Genomic DNA, 19,085 nt, shown 5'->3' on the forward strand with positions numbered 1-19,085 from the left:
TTTGATTAGCAACTCCTGCGCTCATGTGTTTTAGCGTTTATAATCCCTGCAGGCACCGATTTGTGGGACAGAGGAGAGACTGACCTCTGAGGAGGAAGCATGTTTGGAGTTTGTTATTCTTCTGAGCTAAGTGCAAATAAATCTATGTGGTTCTGGTGAGAAGCTAGAGGTCCTGTTTATTTGGTCACTGCTGAAAATGAATCGCTGTGCATAGAAGTAATGTTACTAGAACTTACGTTGATGTTACCAAAAACTTTTCACAGTCTGGTTATTTATTTTAGTTATACATTACATTCGGGCATAGTGAACAGTAAAAATACATGTATTTAACTGTCTACTAGTATTTTAAATTAAACAACAACTGAACTCTGCTCTCCCATTGTTTTCTTGGAGGTCAGCCATCCTGTTATTACTGAATAATGGGACGGCAAATAAAGCACATCTTAGATGACACGAGTAATTAATGACATCTGTTCTAAAACATAGTTCACCCTAACTAATACTTTAAGTACAACAAAGAAACTAGGACCAGAGGCCACATTCAGAAACTAAGTGGAGATAGACTTACAGTAGAACAGAGGGTAGCAAACAGTTCTTTACACAGACTGGTGAGGGTACTGAATGGGCTACCTAAGCGTATTGTTGAAGCTAAACCACTGGGATCCTTTAAGACCCAACTTGACAAAATGTTTAGATCAATCAGCTATTAGGAGCCTGCCGAGCATAGGAGCCATGTATTAATGTGTGTATGTACCAAATCATCTGCAAGGTTTTAGGCCAAAGAAAGAATTCTTCAAAATATGGTACATTCTTATAAACACAGCTTCGATGTTATCTAAATATTATCATAGTGCACCCATGCTTTAAAATGTTGAGGATTGATGGGCTCAGAACAGGAAGGTAAGAGCGCAGCACACAAATATTTCAACATCTCTGAGACAGCCATAAATATTAATGATTTACAACCAGAAAAACTGTCCTCCAGGCAGCAGAAGGAATGTTCTTTATGCACATAGTTCTGCCTAGACTTGTGCACCCTACCGCTGATGAGACGTGCACTAGTTCATACACCATATTGTATGGGTGCTCTGGACATTCTCGAGAATGTCTCCAGAATGTCCAGAGCACACACGGGACCTGTATAGTTGACCAAAAAGACACTCACATACCATAAGAGACAAGGCTATCAGGCTTAACCAGCATAAGCCAGAGTGAACAAGTGTGCTTTTAGTTTGGATTAAACAGAAATACAACGGAAATACAAAATCTTTAGGCAGCGGATTCCAAAGCGTCACTTCCACACAGCCAAAAAAACAGTCACCAAAATTGCCTTGTTTAAATCCTGGTACAATCAAGACACCAGTGTTGGTTGATTACAACTGGCACTCAGGGACGTGAGGACTGAAGAGCTGAGTGATGTAAGAAGGGGATGAGCTGTGTAGAGTATGATAAGTGAGCAGCAACATCTTAAATGTAATACAGGATTTGATCGGCAGCTAATGACGGTGAAAGAGCGCTGGAGTAATGAGCTCAGAGTGCTTAGAAAAAATAGTGACAGCAGCATTCTAGATTCATTGCAGCCTGTTGATGGTTGGAAAGTAGACCAATGAAAAGCGACTTACAGGGTTCATCTCAATCAAAAAAGATTAGCAACACAATTCCGGACATAGGAAAACTTGGCAATTTTACTATAAAAAATCGAATGGTCCAGCAGGACTCCAACGCAGCAAAACAACAACAACAACAAAAAAAGGATGACAAAGGGACTGGCAATAACAGACCCAGCAAGTAAGTATGAGTCCTTTGATGCTGTGTGTGCTACTGGCACCATGTGCATACTGTACATACTTTAATGAGGGGCCTCTTTGGGAAATCTTGGCCTCAGTTCATGTTTGGCAGCAGTTCTAGGCTGGTGGTATGAATGGAATAACAGGAGGTATACCTAGCTAGGATACCTCATTTTCTTATTTTTAAAGTGACATATTGTACATTATATAGAAACCAGATACTGCTCTCCCATTGTTTTTTTGTTTGTTTGTTTTTTATGGAGGTCAGTTGTTCCCTTATTATTCAATAACATAACAGAAAATAAAGCATAGCTGAGAGATGACACTGTTAACGACACCTGTTCTAAAGCCACTGTGTCCCTGTTTATAAACATTCTCTGGAGGTGCTTTTATAAAGGAGAATAAACTAACCTGGAAAGCAGCTGAAAATGATTCCATGAACTGCAAACTTGATTTTTTTTATCTTTAAAACAGTCCTGAAAGTTCTAGGAGGACCAATTCTGACTCTTTTAAAGCCTATAAGGCCTCAAAGTGCTGTACCAGGAGCTTCAAAACATTTTTCAGAACATTGTCATTTACACCGGATACCCATGCTCTGCCTCTCCATGCAGCTCCAGATTGTCCAGCATTTTGTTCTGAGAATGTGGGCACCATGTGAGCTGATAAATGGTGGAGACTTCATTGAGTGGTCAGGTAAGTCTTTAAATATTGTGTCGTGATTATTACTCAAAGTATTTTCCATCTCTGGCTTTGCTTTATAATACAGTGGTTTACAGCTGAAGGTGATCTGTGTGACATGAGTGCTCTCTACAGTTTTAGGGGAACTGCGTGGCTGGCTATGACCAGCTTCGTGCCCAGCAACAAGGGAACACAGTTTTAGAGGAACTACGTGTCTGGCTATGACCGAGAGCAGGGTGACTTAGGGGAGGTAGTTAGGAGAGCATATGTTTGCATCCTAGCTGTGTAAGGTTGCCAATCCTTGCTGGAAATTTCACAGGGAGTGTTGCATAGGCAAAATCAGTAGGGACAGAGTTGCCTCACCGCCCTACAATGGCCCCAACTAGCCAGAAACCTGATGGGGGTTGTCCACCTAGGGCTGGTAGCTGGTAGCTTGAACAGTACTTGATTACAAAGCCTGCAAGTCGAATTATCCAATTACTGTAGGTGTATTTTGTATAATTCTCTATTGCTGTTTCTGCTTAGATCATTTTTTCAATCTGAAGTTTCTGAAGTGAGGTTGTTTTAGAAAAGACCACTAGGGGCGCACACCTGTACCCACCCATAGCAACTTAGTAAATGGAAAATCTCTAGACAGAAATCAGTTTGTAGATGGTATATCCCTTTAAGTTAGCACTCCTACTGTCAACCTCCACCACTTGTTTGAAAAATGCTAGTTTGGAGTTTATTTACATGTTTGTGTTCTTATTACAATAACCACAATTATAAAGCTGACTCAGCCACACAGCTCAATTAATTTCCCAACTTGCATATACAAGAAAAGAAACATACAAGCCAGAGAGAGGAAGATGACTCAACATTGGTAGCTACCTTTAAGATTCACACTTTACTCATTTGTATAGCTGCACAAGTGCCTGATATCATTGTAGAAATGTGTTGGGAAATATTATGTTAGTTTTGCAGAGTATATACACAGTTTCTGTTTTTCAGAGTTTGTATACTGTACGAAAAATAAAGGGGGCCATGGCAAACCCAAGTCACATGAAAAGGGGTCCCAGTTAGAAAAAGTCTGAAATACAGGTGAAATACATGGTTGAAAAGACAGACACAGTATTACACTGAGTAAATTGTGATTAGGAAGCGGTTCTCCACATATATGCAAAACTCTAAAGTGTGACAGATACTGTAGATATGCAGGCCTGCCTCCACTATATCCCCGTCATCAGGGATATGCATCTCCAGCAAGGATAATAAAACATAAGAAGAGGTTCTGCTTTTCCCACAGGCTGAAATACAGTATGTTAATTACATACAGTACACTGTAGAAATTAATTACATAATTAACTATTCCTTCAAACAATACATTTCATTAAAAGACAACTTCAATAGTTTTGCTCTTCTTTATAGTAAAAGAAGAGCAATATAGAGACTGTAGCAGTCAAATCATAACAATAACAGATAACTAACATAGACCCCATTCACATTTGTGGTTTAAGGCGCCTTTGCGCATTCACATATGTGACTGAAAAGCAGGCATAAAATGTGGCAAATTGCTTTTATTTTTTTATTTTTTATTTTTTTATATATATAGAACGATAGCCTGCACTCAGAATGGAAGCAATTCTTGATTTGTAGCAGATATTTCTTATTAATATATATTTTTTCAGTGCAGCCAGCACAGTAGCAATTTTATGGAATATATTAAAAAAAGAACAATACATATTATTGATTATCTTGACAATGTTATGGTGCAGCAACGATCTTAATATTTGTGGATGAGAACAGTATTTTATGTGTGTAAAAGCAAGCAGCTAAAAGAAATGATCAGCATTTTAATCTAAAGACACACACTTCTGTAGCTGTGTATATCATTGCATGCAAAACAATACTGTGTAATTAACTTTACCAATTGCCCAACCAATCACAGGCAGTCTCTCAAACCTACTGCATGTTTCACTCCATTTTAGGAATTGTCAGTTTGGTCTTCCCACCCTACTCTCACAAGACCGAGGATACCTCAGGGCTGTTGACTTCCGACAGTCAAATACATTTTTATGGTGGGATTTGTCTCGGTTTACCCATGGATACAGAGCCACCGGGTCAGCTGGTCCCGGAGATGTTGGCCCACCACGCGGGGCCTAACTCCAGGGGGGTTTGATAGTCCCTGGACCGGCGACGATATGTCTCCTCGGTGACGTTGAGGTGTTAGAAGATCGCCTGCTTAACCAGATCATAATTCACCATGACTCGGTAGATCCGCCTGTGCTTCCCCGATCAAGAAGAAAGATCAGAAGAAAGATTTTCAATATTTTTCAAGGCTTCAACCAAACTTACCTGTTTCCATTTGCTCACCACTAAATAAACAGTACAATCCTATAACCTTAAAATGTCTGTTGCTTCAACCGATCGCAAGATCACCAATAAAGTGTCTACGTGTCAGTTTGCAGACAGGCTTCAGGGCGAGGCGTGGGGAGCTACTTCAAGGTCCTGAAACATTTCATACTATATGTAGACAATAATGCTATATATTAATTACCATGAAGAGATTCTGTTGTCAGGAGGCTTAACTGTAATTATGTTCCTGGATGATAGATTAAAATCATATCTGGGATGTGGATGGAAGGTTGATACTAACCAAACTAATTTTGAGCCAGTAAAACATGGCTATAATTATATGTTTTATTGGATATAATACTTCCTGTATTCATTCTATGTACTGTATACTCATTTAAATCCTGACATAAATTGTGGTTAGCTGGTGTATCTAAATGTTCTTGATGTTGACCCTGATCCAGACATGCAGGCACAGCGTGTTAATATGGAGAAGGACGGCCTTGATAAGAAAAAGCTTTTAATAAGATGAAGCATATACGGAACGAGTTGTATGGTTCTGTTGCAGGAAATGTGGGGGTATAACTGCTGTAGCTTGTAAGTTCTATATATATGGAACAGCAAATGGGAAGCATGCATGTGAAAATGTATTGATATATTTGGTACAATTCCACGGACAGTTGAAATTGGTTTAGTTTGCTAGGGGCTGGGGGTGCTTGGGTTGTGTTTTTCTACTTGCATAGCGGAGTGTTTGTGAACACTGTGTTGGGTACATCCCATGTTATCAGATAAGAAGTATGGTAACCATTGGAGGAGCCTGGGGTGCAGGCTGTGTGTTAGTGGCTAAAGGCGACTCTTGTAGTTCTTTGTACTGCAGAGGGCTACCCAATCCGTATGACGACACTGTAAGCTATGAAGATTTCTAGTGAATAAAAACTACTACACTGGGTGCAAACGTTCTTCTCAATCACACCCTACAAATACAAATAAAGTTAAATTTACAGACGGGGGCAATATGCAATTGACAGTTAAAATAACACTTTAACTTTAACATAATGCAATTATTCCCTCCAAGCAAATACATAGTTATCACAACGACAACAGCTCAAATTCATAGTACCTCCCAGCCGATTAATCGCAGTACAACAATTTGCCAAAATCAACTAATATACCAGTTATTAATAACGTACTAAAGTGCCAACCCAATAAAATTGTAATTCTGTTATTATAATCTGAAGGGAGTTTTATACATTTTATAAATATGGGGTCTAATGCGTTCATTTTTTTTTTTTTTTACCATTATTACCAGTGCTTAATTTGTAAATCGGGAGGTCCCGGAACACATAGTGAGCGCGAGAGGGGGGGGGGGGGGGGGGGGTGTTCCGGGGGGCTCTGAGGTACCGGAACGCATGAGAAAAAAAGTGACAAACACAATGTAGCCAGACAATGTAAATATAACCTGTGTTAAGGTGTCATCTTTAGCCTTGGCTACAATGCTTGCTGCCGCTAAATGGGCCTTGGTTCGGGCATGTTCAAAAACCTTTTTTCTGAGGGCTCTTTGTTGGGTTTTTTTTTACGTCGGAGGCACAGGACGTTACTGTACATTCCACCCACGCTTTTTCTAGTTTCATCCCTCCAGTCTTTTCCGGACCAAAGCTCCCTACCTTTTTGCATGTTGTACAGCCCAGCTTTGAATTGTGCATGACAAGTCAGGGGTTATACGTTTGCTTTTACTTGAACTGAGCCTCCGTCCAAACTGCACCTGCTCCGGGCACTTCGTCGGTGGATGCACTGTCCTCCCTAGTGATGTGCAGTTCGCGAACGAATCGTTCTTTTTGAATGACTCACTAAGGTGAACGATGGGAATCGGATCAGAGTCCCTATTGAATCTGTTCTTTTGATTCACCCAATGAACAAGCTGCGTGGCGCACAGGAGTCGAGTTACCAGCCTATCAACTACGGTTAAATATTTTATAATTAAATAATGACGGCGATTCACCTTAGTCCACAAGGTGAAACGTAGTATCAGCTACGATACAACAACCTTTTAGGAGGATATTGCACATTTTTGGATGACGTTCTTAAACGTCCATTATATCTTACACGCACATTAAATATACATTTTCTAAATGTTATTTTACTGTGTTAAACACTAAAAAATACTACATATATACACGTTTGAACTTTGTTTATATCCAATGTACAGGTTGCGGTTATGGGTGTGCTTCAACGTGTGATTGATCACATGACTAATCCTAAGGTTTACTGGATAGAAGAGGAATTGGGCAACCAGCGTTTTGCTATGTGCTGAATAAATACCACGGATTACTTCCACAAATACCACTCGTTCGAGCCTCTCTTTTTTGTTGTTGTAAAAAACAATGGGTGACTGCAAATGTAGAGAAAAAAACACCTAAAAAATGCAATTGACTTTTTAAAAAAAAAAAGATTAAATTCAATTAGATTGATACTGATGGCTAAACAATGCTAATGGTTCAAACTGTTATGTTATCTCCAGTATTCTAAATATATATTATTATTTTTTTGTCACACTATATTTAATTTAATGTTTATGAACCCAGACAACCAAATATAGATGCTCCCTAGCTTTTGTGATGTGCAGTTCGTGAACGACTCGTTCTTTTGAATCAAATGAATCGAGTCACTAAAAAACATCAAACTGCCCATCCCTAGTCCTCCCCGACCCCGTCCCCCTCTCCCGCCGAGTCTGACTCACTAGTAGGGCTACAAGCTAGTGGAGGACGTGCCGGTGGTGATGCTGAACTGGCGGAATTAGCAGCGCAGATAGCGCTGCTAGCTAAGGCATAGCTATCAGGAGCAGTTTCCACCTCATTTTTGATTGGGCTTTCCTTTCTCACGACATGTTTCAGGCTACTTGAAGTGATTACGTAGCGACCTCTCACTAGCTGACCACCACTGTTTCAAGATCAGTTACTTACCTCGCCGGCCCGCCCCATAACCCCTATGTACAAATAAGAGAGCAGGTCTGGAATCGGTGTGGCAGGATAGGATGCGCTTTTACGAGGGGCGGGAGAAATAACAACTTTAACACTGATCGCGTTTATTAGAATGTTTACAGTGCAAACAGTGGAAAAAATAATAAATCATGCCGCGAGAGGTACCGGATCCGGACAAATTAGGTGCCGGAACGAAAAAAGTCAAATCTGAGAGGTGCCGGATCCTGTTCCGGCAGGATCCAGCTCAAATTAAGCACTTATTACCATACACAACGTATGAAACATCTTTTCTGAGGGCGGCGGGGCGCAGTCAATAGCGTTTGTCCCTTGGGACAATAAGAGGCTGCTGAGCTGCTTCTCCCTTGTGAATTACCATGCTTTCTTTCCAGAGCAACACAGTGCTGTCACATGACTTCAAAACAAAGCATAATTGAGGGCGTTTTCATTGGCTGACCTTCGTATTCAAAGCATCCGTATCCATGGCAACAAAAATAGTCCCCTCATTATTTCTACGGGATCGTGTCATATCCTGGCTCACATTTACAGGGAGAGCTTCAGGTGGAGGATTTGGAGAAGCGGTTCTTTATGTGATTTACAGTAGCACTAAGGGGTGAGTGCAAGATTGCTTTCTTTTGCAGCGCTTTGTTTTGTAAACTGTAGAAGAGTTATGTTGTTTTGTTGTGGAGTGTTCACATGACGATTATAGAGAATAAGGCTTTTCATAAACTACATATTTCATTTCGATAATTGTAGGACCCGATTTCTATTAGTTATTATATAGCAAAGTATTGGACTATGAAAATCGTACAATAAAGATGGCATGAAGAAAATATGAATATGTGAATACCTGTTTATAGCGCTAATTCACTGGCATTCACAATTTAGGCTGAGACCTGTAGGTTGAATCAGAGAGAGAGAGAGAGAGAGAGAGAGAGAGAGAGAGAGAGAGAGAGAGAGAGAACAGGTCACACCACAATCTCATCACAGTGCTGCAACTGAGTGAGGGAGAGGGATGGAGGGTGGGAATATAGTATGGAAGGAGAGAAAGGGAGGGTGAAAGAGGGAAGGGACGAAGGGACGGAAGGAAGAAGAGAGGGAGAAAGGGAGGGTGAAAAGTTAGAGAGGGAAGGTGAAAGATAAGGAGAGAGGGAAATGTTTAGTAATGTTTAGCCAGTTAATTATTGTATTGTTATAAATTGTTTTGGCAATAATTGTAATATAGGCATGACAATAAAGCACATTTGAATTGAATAGAGAGAGAGAGAGGGAGAGAGAGAGAGAGAGAGAGAGAGAGAGAGAGAGAGAATATCTAAAATGTACATTTCATTTGTAATACCAATAGTACACAGTAAACCACGCCTTATTACTAACGTATTCATATTACACAATTTAGTTTAAAATATTAAAATAACAATTTCATATGATCCGTTGCAAAGAAACGGAACGTGATGGCCATTCATGAGCTATTTTGTGTTTTGATATTGTATACGGTTTTAATGTCTAAAATGTACATTTAATTTATAATACCGAAAGGTCACAGTAAACCATGGCGATGAATAAATTAATAGCTTAAAGGGTACATAAGAACCTTTTTATTTTATTGTGTTACATGTTCCCATTTGTTGCTACAACTGTTTACGTAAGGTGTGTGTATTGTTTTAATTTTTTTTTTTACATTTTGACCACTTTTCTAAACTTTTAAATTGTGTTCCCTGCCTCAAGATGGCTTCCCATGTACCTGCATGGACCTTTCAGAACTACATTTCCCATCATCCTCCTGTTCACTGATAAATCCATCCCAGTTACATATGTGAGCAGGAGGATGATGGGAAATGTAGTTCTGAAAAGTCCCTGCAGGTACATGGAAAGCCATCTTGAGGCAGGGAATGCAATTTAAAAGTGGTCAAAATGTAAAAAAAAAAATTAGGGAGCCGTGCGCTCAACTGGACTGCCGTGAGATTTAATGTGCAGGGGGTTCTGGAACATTTAACCCATTTCTAGATATTGTGGCCATATGGCAACAGATTCATCACCACTCGGTATGATTAGCCAACGTTTGATGTATGTTAGTGTTTAATTAGTGTCTTTTAATAAGGCATTGTGAGTTGAAGTGGCTTTGTGAAATGTCAAATCTCTATCAGACCTCTCTTCTAGGTTGTCTTTTCATAAGAAAGAAGAAAATCAATTCCACCTGTTACTGATTGCAATCAATCATTGAGTGGTCCCTGATAATGAGTACTGTAGGTGTGATTCAGGGCTGATTCAATCCTGGCACCTCAATACAGGTTTATTGGCTCACTCCCCTCCTGCAGGTCGGCTCAGAGGTGGTGGAGCTGCTAACCCCTTAGGAGTTATTGACACTCATTCGAGTTAACAATCAATATGTTAGGGGAGAGATCTGGCTGGTGCAAAGCCCAATAGTAGGATTTTCTAATGTATCACATACTGTCAATTTTACAGTGCAGTAGGTACATTTGACTGTCCAATGCAAACAGCTATTAGGAATTGAAATCTATTTAATAAACAGTGCTTGAAAAATGATCTTATCTAGTACTCTCCTCACATGTTCCCCCTCGCACAATATCACAGTGATCTATCTTTTTCAGATCAACAAAAGTCTTTTGTTGTGTTTTCCCTGTTATAAAACGCATTGTTAAAAATGAAACTGCAATCAAAGAAAATCTATTCTTCTCCACTTTGCTGTTTTTTTCACACAGACAGCATTATTCTTAATGTCTTGTAGATATGTTCAATTGGTTAAAATATATTATTCTATAATAAAATCATCAAGTAAAATATGCAGCTGTGCAAAGGTCACATGTTAAAAACTACAGAGAGCTGGTAGTAGGTACTTGGTTAGCAGTTTTGAAGACTGCTACCTTATCCATCTATTTTTGTCTTGGCTAAATATGATCTACAAATATTGTGATGATCTGCGTTCCTATCGCAGACTTTGCTTCAATCAGACACTCGACAACCAGATGCAAAGAAACGCCGTAGCGTGTGTTTATTGTTTACACACTGAAAATAAAATAAAGAAAACAAAACCTAACCCAGTCCCGGGTCCTAACTAAACAAAAATCGTTCCCTAACTAATGACGGGGCAGGCTAAGCCTGTTACCTCGTCTCCAAAACCCAAATCGTAATCCAAAATACCTTTCCAAAATGTCGTTAACCAGTTCACAATACAAATACTCTTTTTCCTTGTTTTCCTCTCTTCCTCTCCCACTCTCCCACTCTGCTCCTACCATCACCCTCGTTCAAACACTCACCAAACAGACATTTTAAATGGTAACCAATTATATCATTAAACAATTGACATGTCATTAAATTGGATAATTCATTTGAACTGGAGCCAGCCTTGACTCCGTAGCTTCCACCTGGTCCTAGTGTCCCCCAGGTATTGTCTCTGAACAATAATAAATATTTGTTTTAAACCATACTTTTTCTTCATTTGTACTTTCCCTTATTTAACACACAGTTATTATTTACAAAGTGTATTCTTTAACCCATTCTTTTTTGCTCCCAAACACTTTTTGTTAATTTTCTTTGTTTACCAACCAGTTGGTTTACATTGTCTTTCACCTTTTTTGTTCGTTTCCTTTAACCAATCCCTCACAATATACACTACAAATATATGGAAGAATGCTTTTATTAAATGTAAAATAAATATCCAAACAGTGTAAACTCACCAATTATGCATTCAATACAGAATCAGCTGCCTCTAAATCCAAAATAATGTTCTCCAAAATGACCTACAGTAAAAAGTAATTACTTTAGACTGTTCCTTGTGAAATTATTTGTGCAGTCCTGGATACAAAAGCATCTACCAAACACTGCTATACATGTGATGGTCTTGATGAGCTGCTTGTATGATGAATAATAATATCAAATTATCATTTAATGGGTGATGTAAGGACACACAATGTGATTTGCAGGTGCAAAACCCCCATAATGCTGCCATACGTGTTTAGCAGCCGTAAAGTCTGATTTTACCTGTCACTAAAAATGCACATATGTAAAGAATGGTGTTCATCCGGCATTCTGCACCCGCTATCAAATTTGCACTTTGCCATCATTAATCCATTAAAATGTTATTGAAATGCATTCAAATGAAGAAAAGAGCATGGAATTGGGCAGGATCTGGATACTAAGCAGGCTCAAACATTATAATGTGATGTGAGGATTTTGCCTTGCATTTAGGCAATTGCTGACCCTCCAAAAACTTTACACCTTTTCTTGCAAGGTGCAAACCATTGTAGAAGTGAGTAACTAAGAGCTGTATAAAAGCACACACCTGCAGAGACCTGTCCTGATGCGGCGACACTTGGCTCTTGTTGAGGAGAGGCAGGAACACGTTCGGAGGAGAAGGGCAAGACGAAGAAGACCCTGCATATTTAATCCCAGGGTCACTTTGTTAGGGATACGAGAGGATGCGGTGCTAAAGCGTTATCGTCTCACTCTGTAGGTCATCCTAGACCTAATAGCTGAATTGAGGGATGAGCTAGACCCCAGTGTCAATCTAGGGATCGCTATCCCTGTGAAAGTGCTGTGTTCTCTGTACTAATTAGCCTCTTGTTCCTTTCAGACCACAATTGGAATGTCTGGAGGAATAACCCAATCCACCTTTTCCAGAGTGCTGGGCATATTTCTGGATGTCCTGCTGAAAAGGGCAGGCCAATTCACATTATTTCCTAAGGAGGCTTTTCCAAAAAACTCTGTTTCATATTGAGGGACCTCAGCCGTAAGGACTCTCAGCTCCTTCTCAGAAAACTTTGTTTGTCTGTGCACCAAGAGGACTTTGCTGCCCTTCCTCTGACATTTTTTTTGCTTTGCAAGTGCGGCCGCTAAGTAGACCGATGCGCTCGTTGAGACCCTCATTATCATAATTGCGGATCATTATTTGTGCGTGTTGCATTGCTCTTAAGCTTACATAGGCCGCAATGCAATTTTAATTATGCCCCCAAAATGATTTGCACTGTGCCTATACTTACATCACCCCCTTAATGAGATACAGTAGGAAGAGTATGTATTCATACAGATGATTGTACAATTCGATGAACTACAATAAGCTATGCTGTGCTATACCTCCATTACGATACAATGTAAAGAAAATAGCTTGAATCACACTATTAATTGTTCACCTCTACAAACAGACCTCTTTCAAAGCTTTCCTACCCCATTGTGACTGAAACTGACTGGAGATGCAGTATATGTCCACAAATCTGTTGTAAAAAGGCTTGCATATTAATTGCCAACATAGTGTGGGTTTCAAAGACTTTATTGGGAGAGCATACCGTATTGGAAGATGTACAGAGCAAAAAGGCATAGGCAGCATACGGCAGGCAATCACTTGGTTACAAGCGCTTATTTCAAACCTAGAAATACTGAAAGAAACACAATTAATGAAATGATAAACTTTGAGTAGAAATCTTTTTTAATGTCTTTGAAAGATGGACAATTCAGACCTCTTATTTAAGTGGCCACAAACATTGTCTAACTGATATAAGTGACTTATTTTCTGTCCTACATTAAACAATCTGTATGAAAAACAGAAGTGCCAATAAATTGCACATTCCATAAAACAGAGTCAGACCTGCTGTGTGAAAGATGAAGCACGATGTACTTTAAATCCTGGAGTAATCCACCAAAGCAAGTCCTTTGTACTTCTGCAGGGTGATCTAATGAATAAGAAACTGTAGAACAATTGTGGCTGCATATCTACAGTGACGCCAGAGGGGAAAAGGGAGGTTGTTAAATCAAGCTGCAAGTTTCCTTTTCTTATTAACAGTCAGTATCTTAATTAATTCCTCCCCCAGACGCACAGTTTCCTGGTACAAGTAATTTAAGTGTATAGTTTTAAATTCCTCAGTGCAGAGGGAAACAATAGTCAGTTGAATGGGGTGTATAGCATCATTCTTTCCGTTTCAGAGTAATATTGAATTTAATTCCAAAGCTCAAAAGTTCACAAAATTCCTTTTCTGTGATGTCGAAGTGTTTTGACCTCCCAATTTATGATGAATATTTCTAGTGATGGGGATATATTGGAGGCAGTCACAGATTGCATTTTCTGTAAAACTTTAAAATAATGGCTGCAAATTCATATACATTTCAATAAAATTTCATAGAATTGCTTGTTATTTTGTTATATCAGGGCTTGAAACTTGCACAAGCCCTGCACACACTCCTGGGTTTTATAACTTCTCTTGTTTGGGTATATTATTGAAATGACCAGGTGCCAGGAGTTTGAACTATCAGGCCCCAGGAAAATCTGCTCTGAACTAGTTGCATTTATCACAGCTGAGTCTGTAGGTTTACGAATAGAAGTTGTTCATACAGCTGTAAGTGAGGAACAGTTTATTTTTTAATTTTTTAATTTTTTAAATTTAGTGGTTGCCAATTGATTTGACCCCGTTTTTCTCAGATTTTGAAATGACCAATTGTATTTAGGCTCAGCTCACCGCTACCACCCCTGCGCAAAGACTCGGGAGCGGCAAAGACGAACCCATGCTGTCCTCTGAAACGTGTGCCGTCAGCCGACTGCTTCTTTTCACTCTGCAGGCCCGCCATGCAGCCAACCCAGAGCTACAGCATCGGAGGACAACGCAGCTCTGGGCAGTTTACAGGCAAGCCCGCAGGCGCCCGGCCAGTCTACTGGGGTCGTTGGTGTGCGGTGAGCCGAGGACACCCTGGCCGACCAAAGCCATATAAGCTATATCATTTATTGCAATGCTGGTTATCATTTACAGTACATTTTAGTACTTTTACAAAATGAATAATAAGAAAAAAATATTTATCAGCATTGTAACTCATTTACAATGTTAAGAGACTGATAGATCGGACCTGCCTGGTGTGTTCCTTGTTCTTCATGATGCTCTCTGCGCTTTAAACAGACCTCTGAGACTATCACAGTGCAGGTGCATTTATACGGAGACTTGATTACACACAGGTGGATTCTATTTATCATCATTAGTCATTTAGGTCTTGGGATGCATGGAACTGTTCCTTAGATCTCATGATGTTCTCCACATCTGGATGCAGTTGGCTTATGACAACCACAACGTATCCTGCAAGTGGAATCACTAAAGATTTTTCTGAGTCTGTTCTTGTTGAGTTTCATCAAGCTAAAAGTTTGTGCACAAATATATGTGCTTCCAAAAAGGGAAAGCATCCTCTGAGAATGCTTTCTTATTTCTGGGAATTTGTCTGAATCTACGTATTTGTAGAAGTCTTGGAGTGGAACAGTGCTGTATTTTTCTTTTAAAACTGAGTCACAATGAAATTCAATCAACTGCATTTGCAGTTCATCTGATGCATCGTCCACCTTGAAAGAAAATGGGTGTGAAGATAAAGAAAAATCTTTTTTGCTGGCACGACAATCTGCAGAACGACTTTGGAACTCCTGCAATAGATCTTTGACGAATGCAGCGTACTCAACTGCTTTTTCACTTGCAGTGTTGTCTGTACTGTTAACTTCTTTAAAACTTGAAAAGCGAATTAGTGGTCTTTTCTTTTTTAACCTCAACACGGCCAGACTGTTCTAAAGTCGCAATCTCTCTTCTGGAATGTCTCATGCCAATAATAAGCCGTGGGGCAATCAAATCAGTCTTTCTGAACCTTGTATTTGAATAAGGCTAGGCACGAGGAACAAAGAAATGGGTATCCCTACAGGCCAAATTTGATGATACACTTAAAAAACATCATACAGGAAACACGTCTACCTAATTTCTAGTGTAAACGGCAAGTTAAGAAGAAAAAAAATCAACCCTACTGTCCAAAGGAGAAAAAAAAAAAAAGTTTTGAAAACTACATTAACATTATGGCATATTCACATGGAAATAATTCAATCTCTCATTTTTTTTTTTTTAATTTGCTTTTGGTTACAACTTATGAATTACGTGGCCCAGCTTCTGCTAGCGGAAGCAGCAGTCCCTTCTAGTGTGCCGCAGCTGCAGAGATACATTTCACTTTTTGCTGTCATATTTTAATCAAAACTTTACATGACTTTGCATAGCTACTTAAATTTGCATTATCTTCAGTGAATACAACTATATCATTTTTCCAAACAGTACATTCGACGTAGCCTACCCTTTCCTGCAACGGAAACTGTCTATTTTGTGTACTTTCACCCTGCACTTAAATCCAGTACTGTACGGTGCTTTGAGATACCGTGCCCGCATCTAGCACATTAGTAACCACAGAAAAACCTTTAGACTTTTTACACACCTGCTCAGACAATATCCTGGCACATCTTCAGTGCAATGAGTAATTATGTTTCGAGAAAGGCTGGTGTTGCAGAACAGATCTTTCTTTGCAAACAGTTTACCGCTCTTGCAAATAAACTCTGCAATGCCATAGCTCACACAGGTGATATTTTCTTGAATGTGAGAGCCCCTTGTAAGTACATTTTAAATGGATTTTCAGTTCCTTGGCGTTCTCTTTCCATACATTCTGTATACTTGGAGTATGACGCTGCATGTTTGGTTTCATAATGTTGTCTCACATTGTTCTCCTTCGTTAATGGCATAACAGACAAACAGCTCTTTCTTTAACTTCAAACAGCTCTTTCTTTAACTTCTGTGAAAAAAATCACGCCATGTATCCTGGAATTGCCTCTTTCCTGTACAAAAATAATCTGTGACTTTTTAATTATTATAACCACTAACATATTTTTTAATATAAAGAAACTAAACTAATTGGATTTTTGACTGCAGTTTTTATAATGGATTTGCATGCCAAATTTAGCCCAGATGAACTGAAGATCAATGGACATCCTCTGTAACCGCTGTCTAGCGAATCGCTTCTTTGCACCTGGCGAATCTAAGTAGATATTGAGAAGCTACTGAACCCTTGAGGCCAGAGTTGACAGCCTGGACGTCTCTGTCTAGCCTTGCTCCTGATCAGGGGTTGCTTAGTATTCTGAGTGTAACTTGGAATGAAGGAGCTGTTTTATGTAACCAACTTGTGGAACAGAGAAGAAACTCTGCATGTTGTCCTGGTGCTTTGCTTACTCTGTGAGGTCAAATGAATGCCATAGTTTATTATTATTATTATTTATTTCTTAGCAGACACCCTTATCCAGGGCGACTTACAATTGTTACAAGATATCACATTATTTTTACATACAATTACCCATTTATACAGTTGGGTTTTTACTGGAGCAATCTAGGTAAAGTACCTTGCTCAAGGGTAGAGCAGCAGTGTTCCCCACCTGGGATTGAACCCACAACCCTCCGGTCAAGAGTCCAGAGCCCTAACCACTACTCCACACTGCTGCCCTTTACTGCACGTATGTACTGATGGGGATGGCTACTTTTAAGATGACAAGGTGGCGCCGACTGTATAAAATTTGCCAAGTAAAATCAAGAAGATGTAAAATGAGTACTGCCACATACAGTATGAAGCTGCTTAATTGCTATTTTTACATCTATGCTCTGACTTGCTTCTTGCTAAGATAAAATAATGAGTGTTTTTTTTTTCATATTTTCCCAGCAAATCACACAGCGGTCTTAATTGCTCTGTTAAACCACATCTATAGCGTGTAGCACAGCATTATGTTCTTTTATTCTCTAGTTGTGAATATAGTTGACACCTCCCCATGGTGGGTAATTGGGCACCTGTAACCACATGTGCCAAGATTTTCAACAGGGGAATTACACATGACCTCCTCCTCTTTAAAAAAGAACACTCCAAACAAAAGCCACTGATACCTATGCATATCTACATAAGGCTGTGTGGTCCAGTGGTTAAAGAAAAGGGCTTGTAACCAGGCGGTCCTCGGTTCAAATCCCACCTCAGCCACTGACTCACTGTTTGTGACCGTGAGCAAGTCACTTAACCTCCTTGTGCTCCGTCTTTCGGGTGAGACGTAATTGTAAGTGACTCTGCAGCTGATGCATAGTTCACACACCCTAATCTCTGTAAGTCACCTTGGATAAAGGCGTCTGCTAAATAAACACATAATAAAGAGACTGAAACACTTGGAAGACCCAGACGTAACCCAGTGGTTTGTCAGCCAGACCGATAGCAACAGCTAACATTCTCTGAAAGTATTCATCTGGAGAAACTGTATGTTTTAATAAGCATAAGAAGCATGATTAAGAGAGCTTGAAAAAATGTTGTAATTTGTTTTCCCCTAGCTGTGTACCCTCCACTTGGTACAGCTGAGTTGAGAATTGGTACAGTATTTACCCAGCTGCTATAAAGCACCAGCATGGGTTTACATCATTTAGATTCATGTAGGAGTGTGGCAAAGTGGTAATGACGTGCAGGTGAGTGCAGTGCAGAATAATCACACGGACAGACGTTGGTACAGGTGCAAGGGTGTTTATTTAATTTAATAAATGTCCAGAGCCTCAAGGCAAAACCTGTAAATAATAATAGTGCTGGAAGTGATACAGCGGCGTGTATCACTTCTAATTGTAATCCTACGGGTTTGACCCGCAACCCCAAAGTCCCGTTCCGACACCCACACTAAACACGTACACAAAGACAGTGCGTGATACAAGTGTTAAAAGGTGCAAACACAGAGACAGTTCCGAAAGTGAAACAGGTGAGTGGTGAAGTCCGGGTTTTCGCTGGCCTGCGGCTGCAGCTCCGGATCGTGCTCAGTAATCTTAGTGAGACAATAACACACAAGACACACAGTGTTAGGACACAGACACAAAACACTCACGGTCGCGTTCACGTTTCGGGCTCCTTCTCGGTTATATGTTTTAACCATATGCAAAGGAACAGATCACTCAAGCCATGCCCCCTATTTATACCCTCGCCCATGACCCCGAGGTTAACGAGCGCATCCGCTCCTCCAGTCCTCGGATGCCACGCCGCTTACCGTCTGGGTCACTGAGCTCGGGTGCCATGGCTCCGCCCCCTTCCGAACTGACCGACTTCCATCTACCCTACGGAATAAATTGTCATGCCATTTCATTAAGGGTACTCTGTTCCTCGTATACCGTGCTCTCACAGGTCGAGAGGGAGATCTAACACTAAGACTCATTCGATCTCTGTCACATATCCCACCGCTCAGAGTGGAGCCGAAGGAACACTCTGCTAACCCTACCTTTCCCATTACTCCCCCCTCCCGGGAAAAATAATCCGCATTTTGGTGGTCTTTCCCTGCACGGTGTACCATATGGTACATGAAGGGCTGCAATGCCAGATACCACCGAGTTATCCGGGCATTGCTGTCCTTCATTGTGCTTAACCACTTGAGTGGGGCGTGGTCAGTGACAAGATCAAATGAGTGTCCCAGCAGGTAGTATCTTAAAGAGTGAGTAGCCCATTTCATGGCCAAACACTCTTTTTCGAC

At 40.1% G+C, this 19,085-nt stretch overlaps 1 protein-coding gene across 2 annotated transcripts in view; it reads left to right on the forward strand.

Annotated features, from left to right (window-relative positions):
* Positions 1–8,122: 8,122 nt before the first annotated feature.
* LOC117435082 (ras association domain-containing protein 8-like) overlaps positions 8,123–19,085 on the forward strand; it is a 59,546-nt gene continuing 48,583 nt past the window's right edge. For both annotated transcript variants that reach the window (XM_059003103.1, XM_059003104.1), the window contains exon 1: positions 8,123–8,384. The gene's annotated coding sequence lies outside the window, so the exon portion shown is untranslated. The remainder of the gene's footprint in view (positions 8,385–19,085) is intronic.

The sequence above is a fragment of the Acipenser ruthenus genome, chromosome 28, assembly GCF_902713425.1.
Source record: "Acipenser ruthenus chromosome 28, fAciRut3.2 maternal haplotype, whole genome shotgun sequence".
NCBI lineage: Eukaryota > Metazoa > Chordata > Actinopteri > Acipenseriformes > Acipenseridae > Acipenser > Acipenser ruthenus.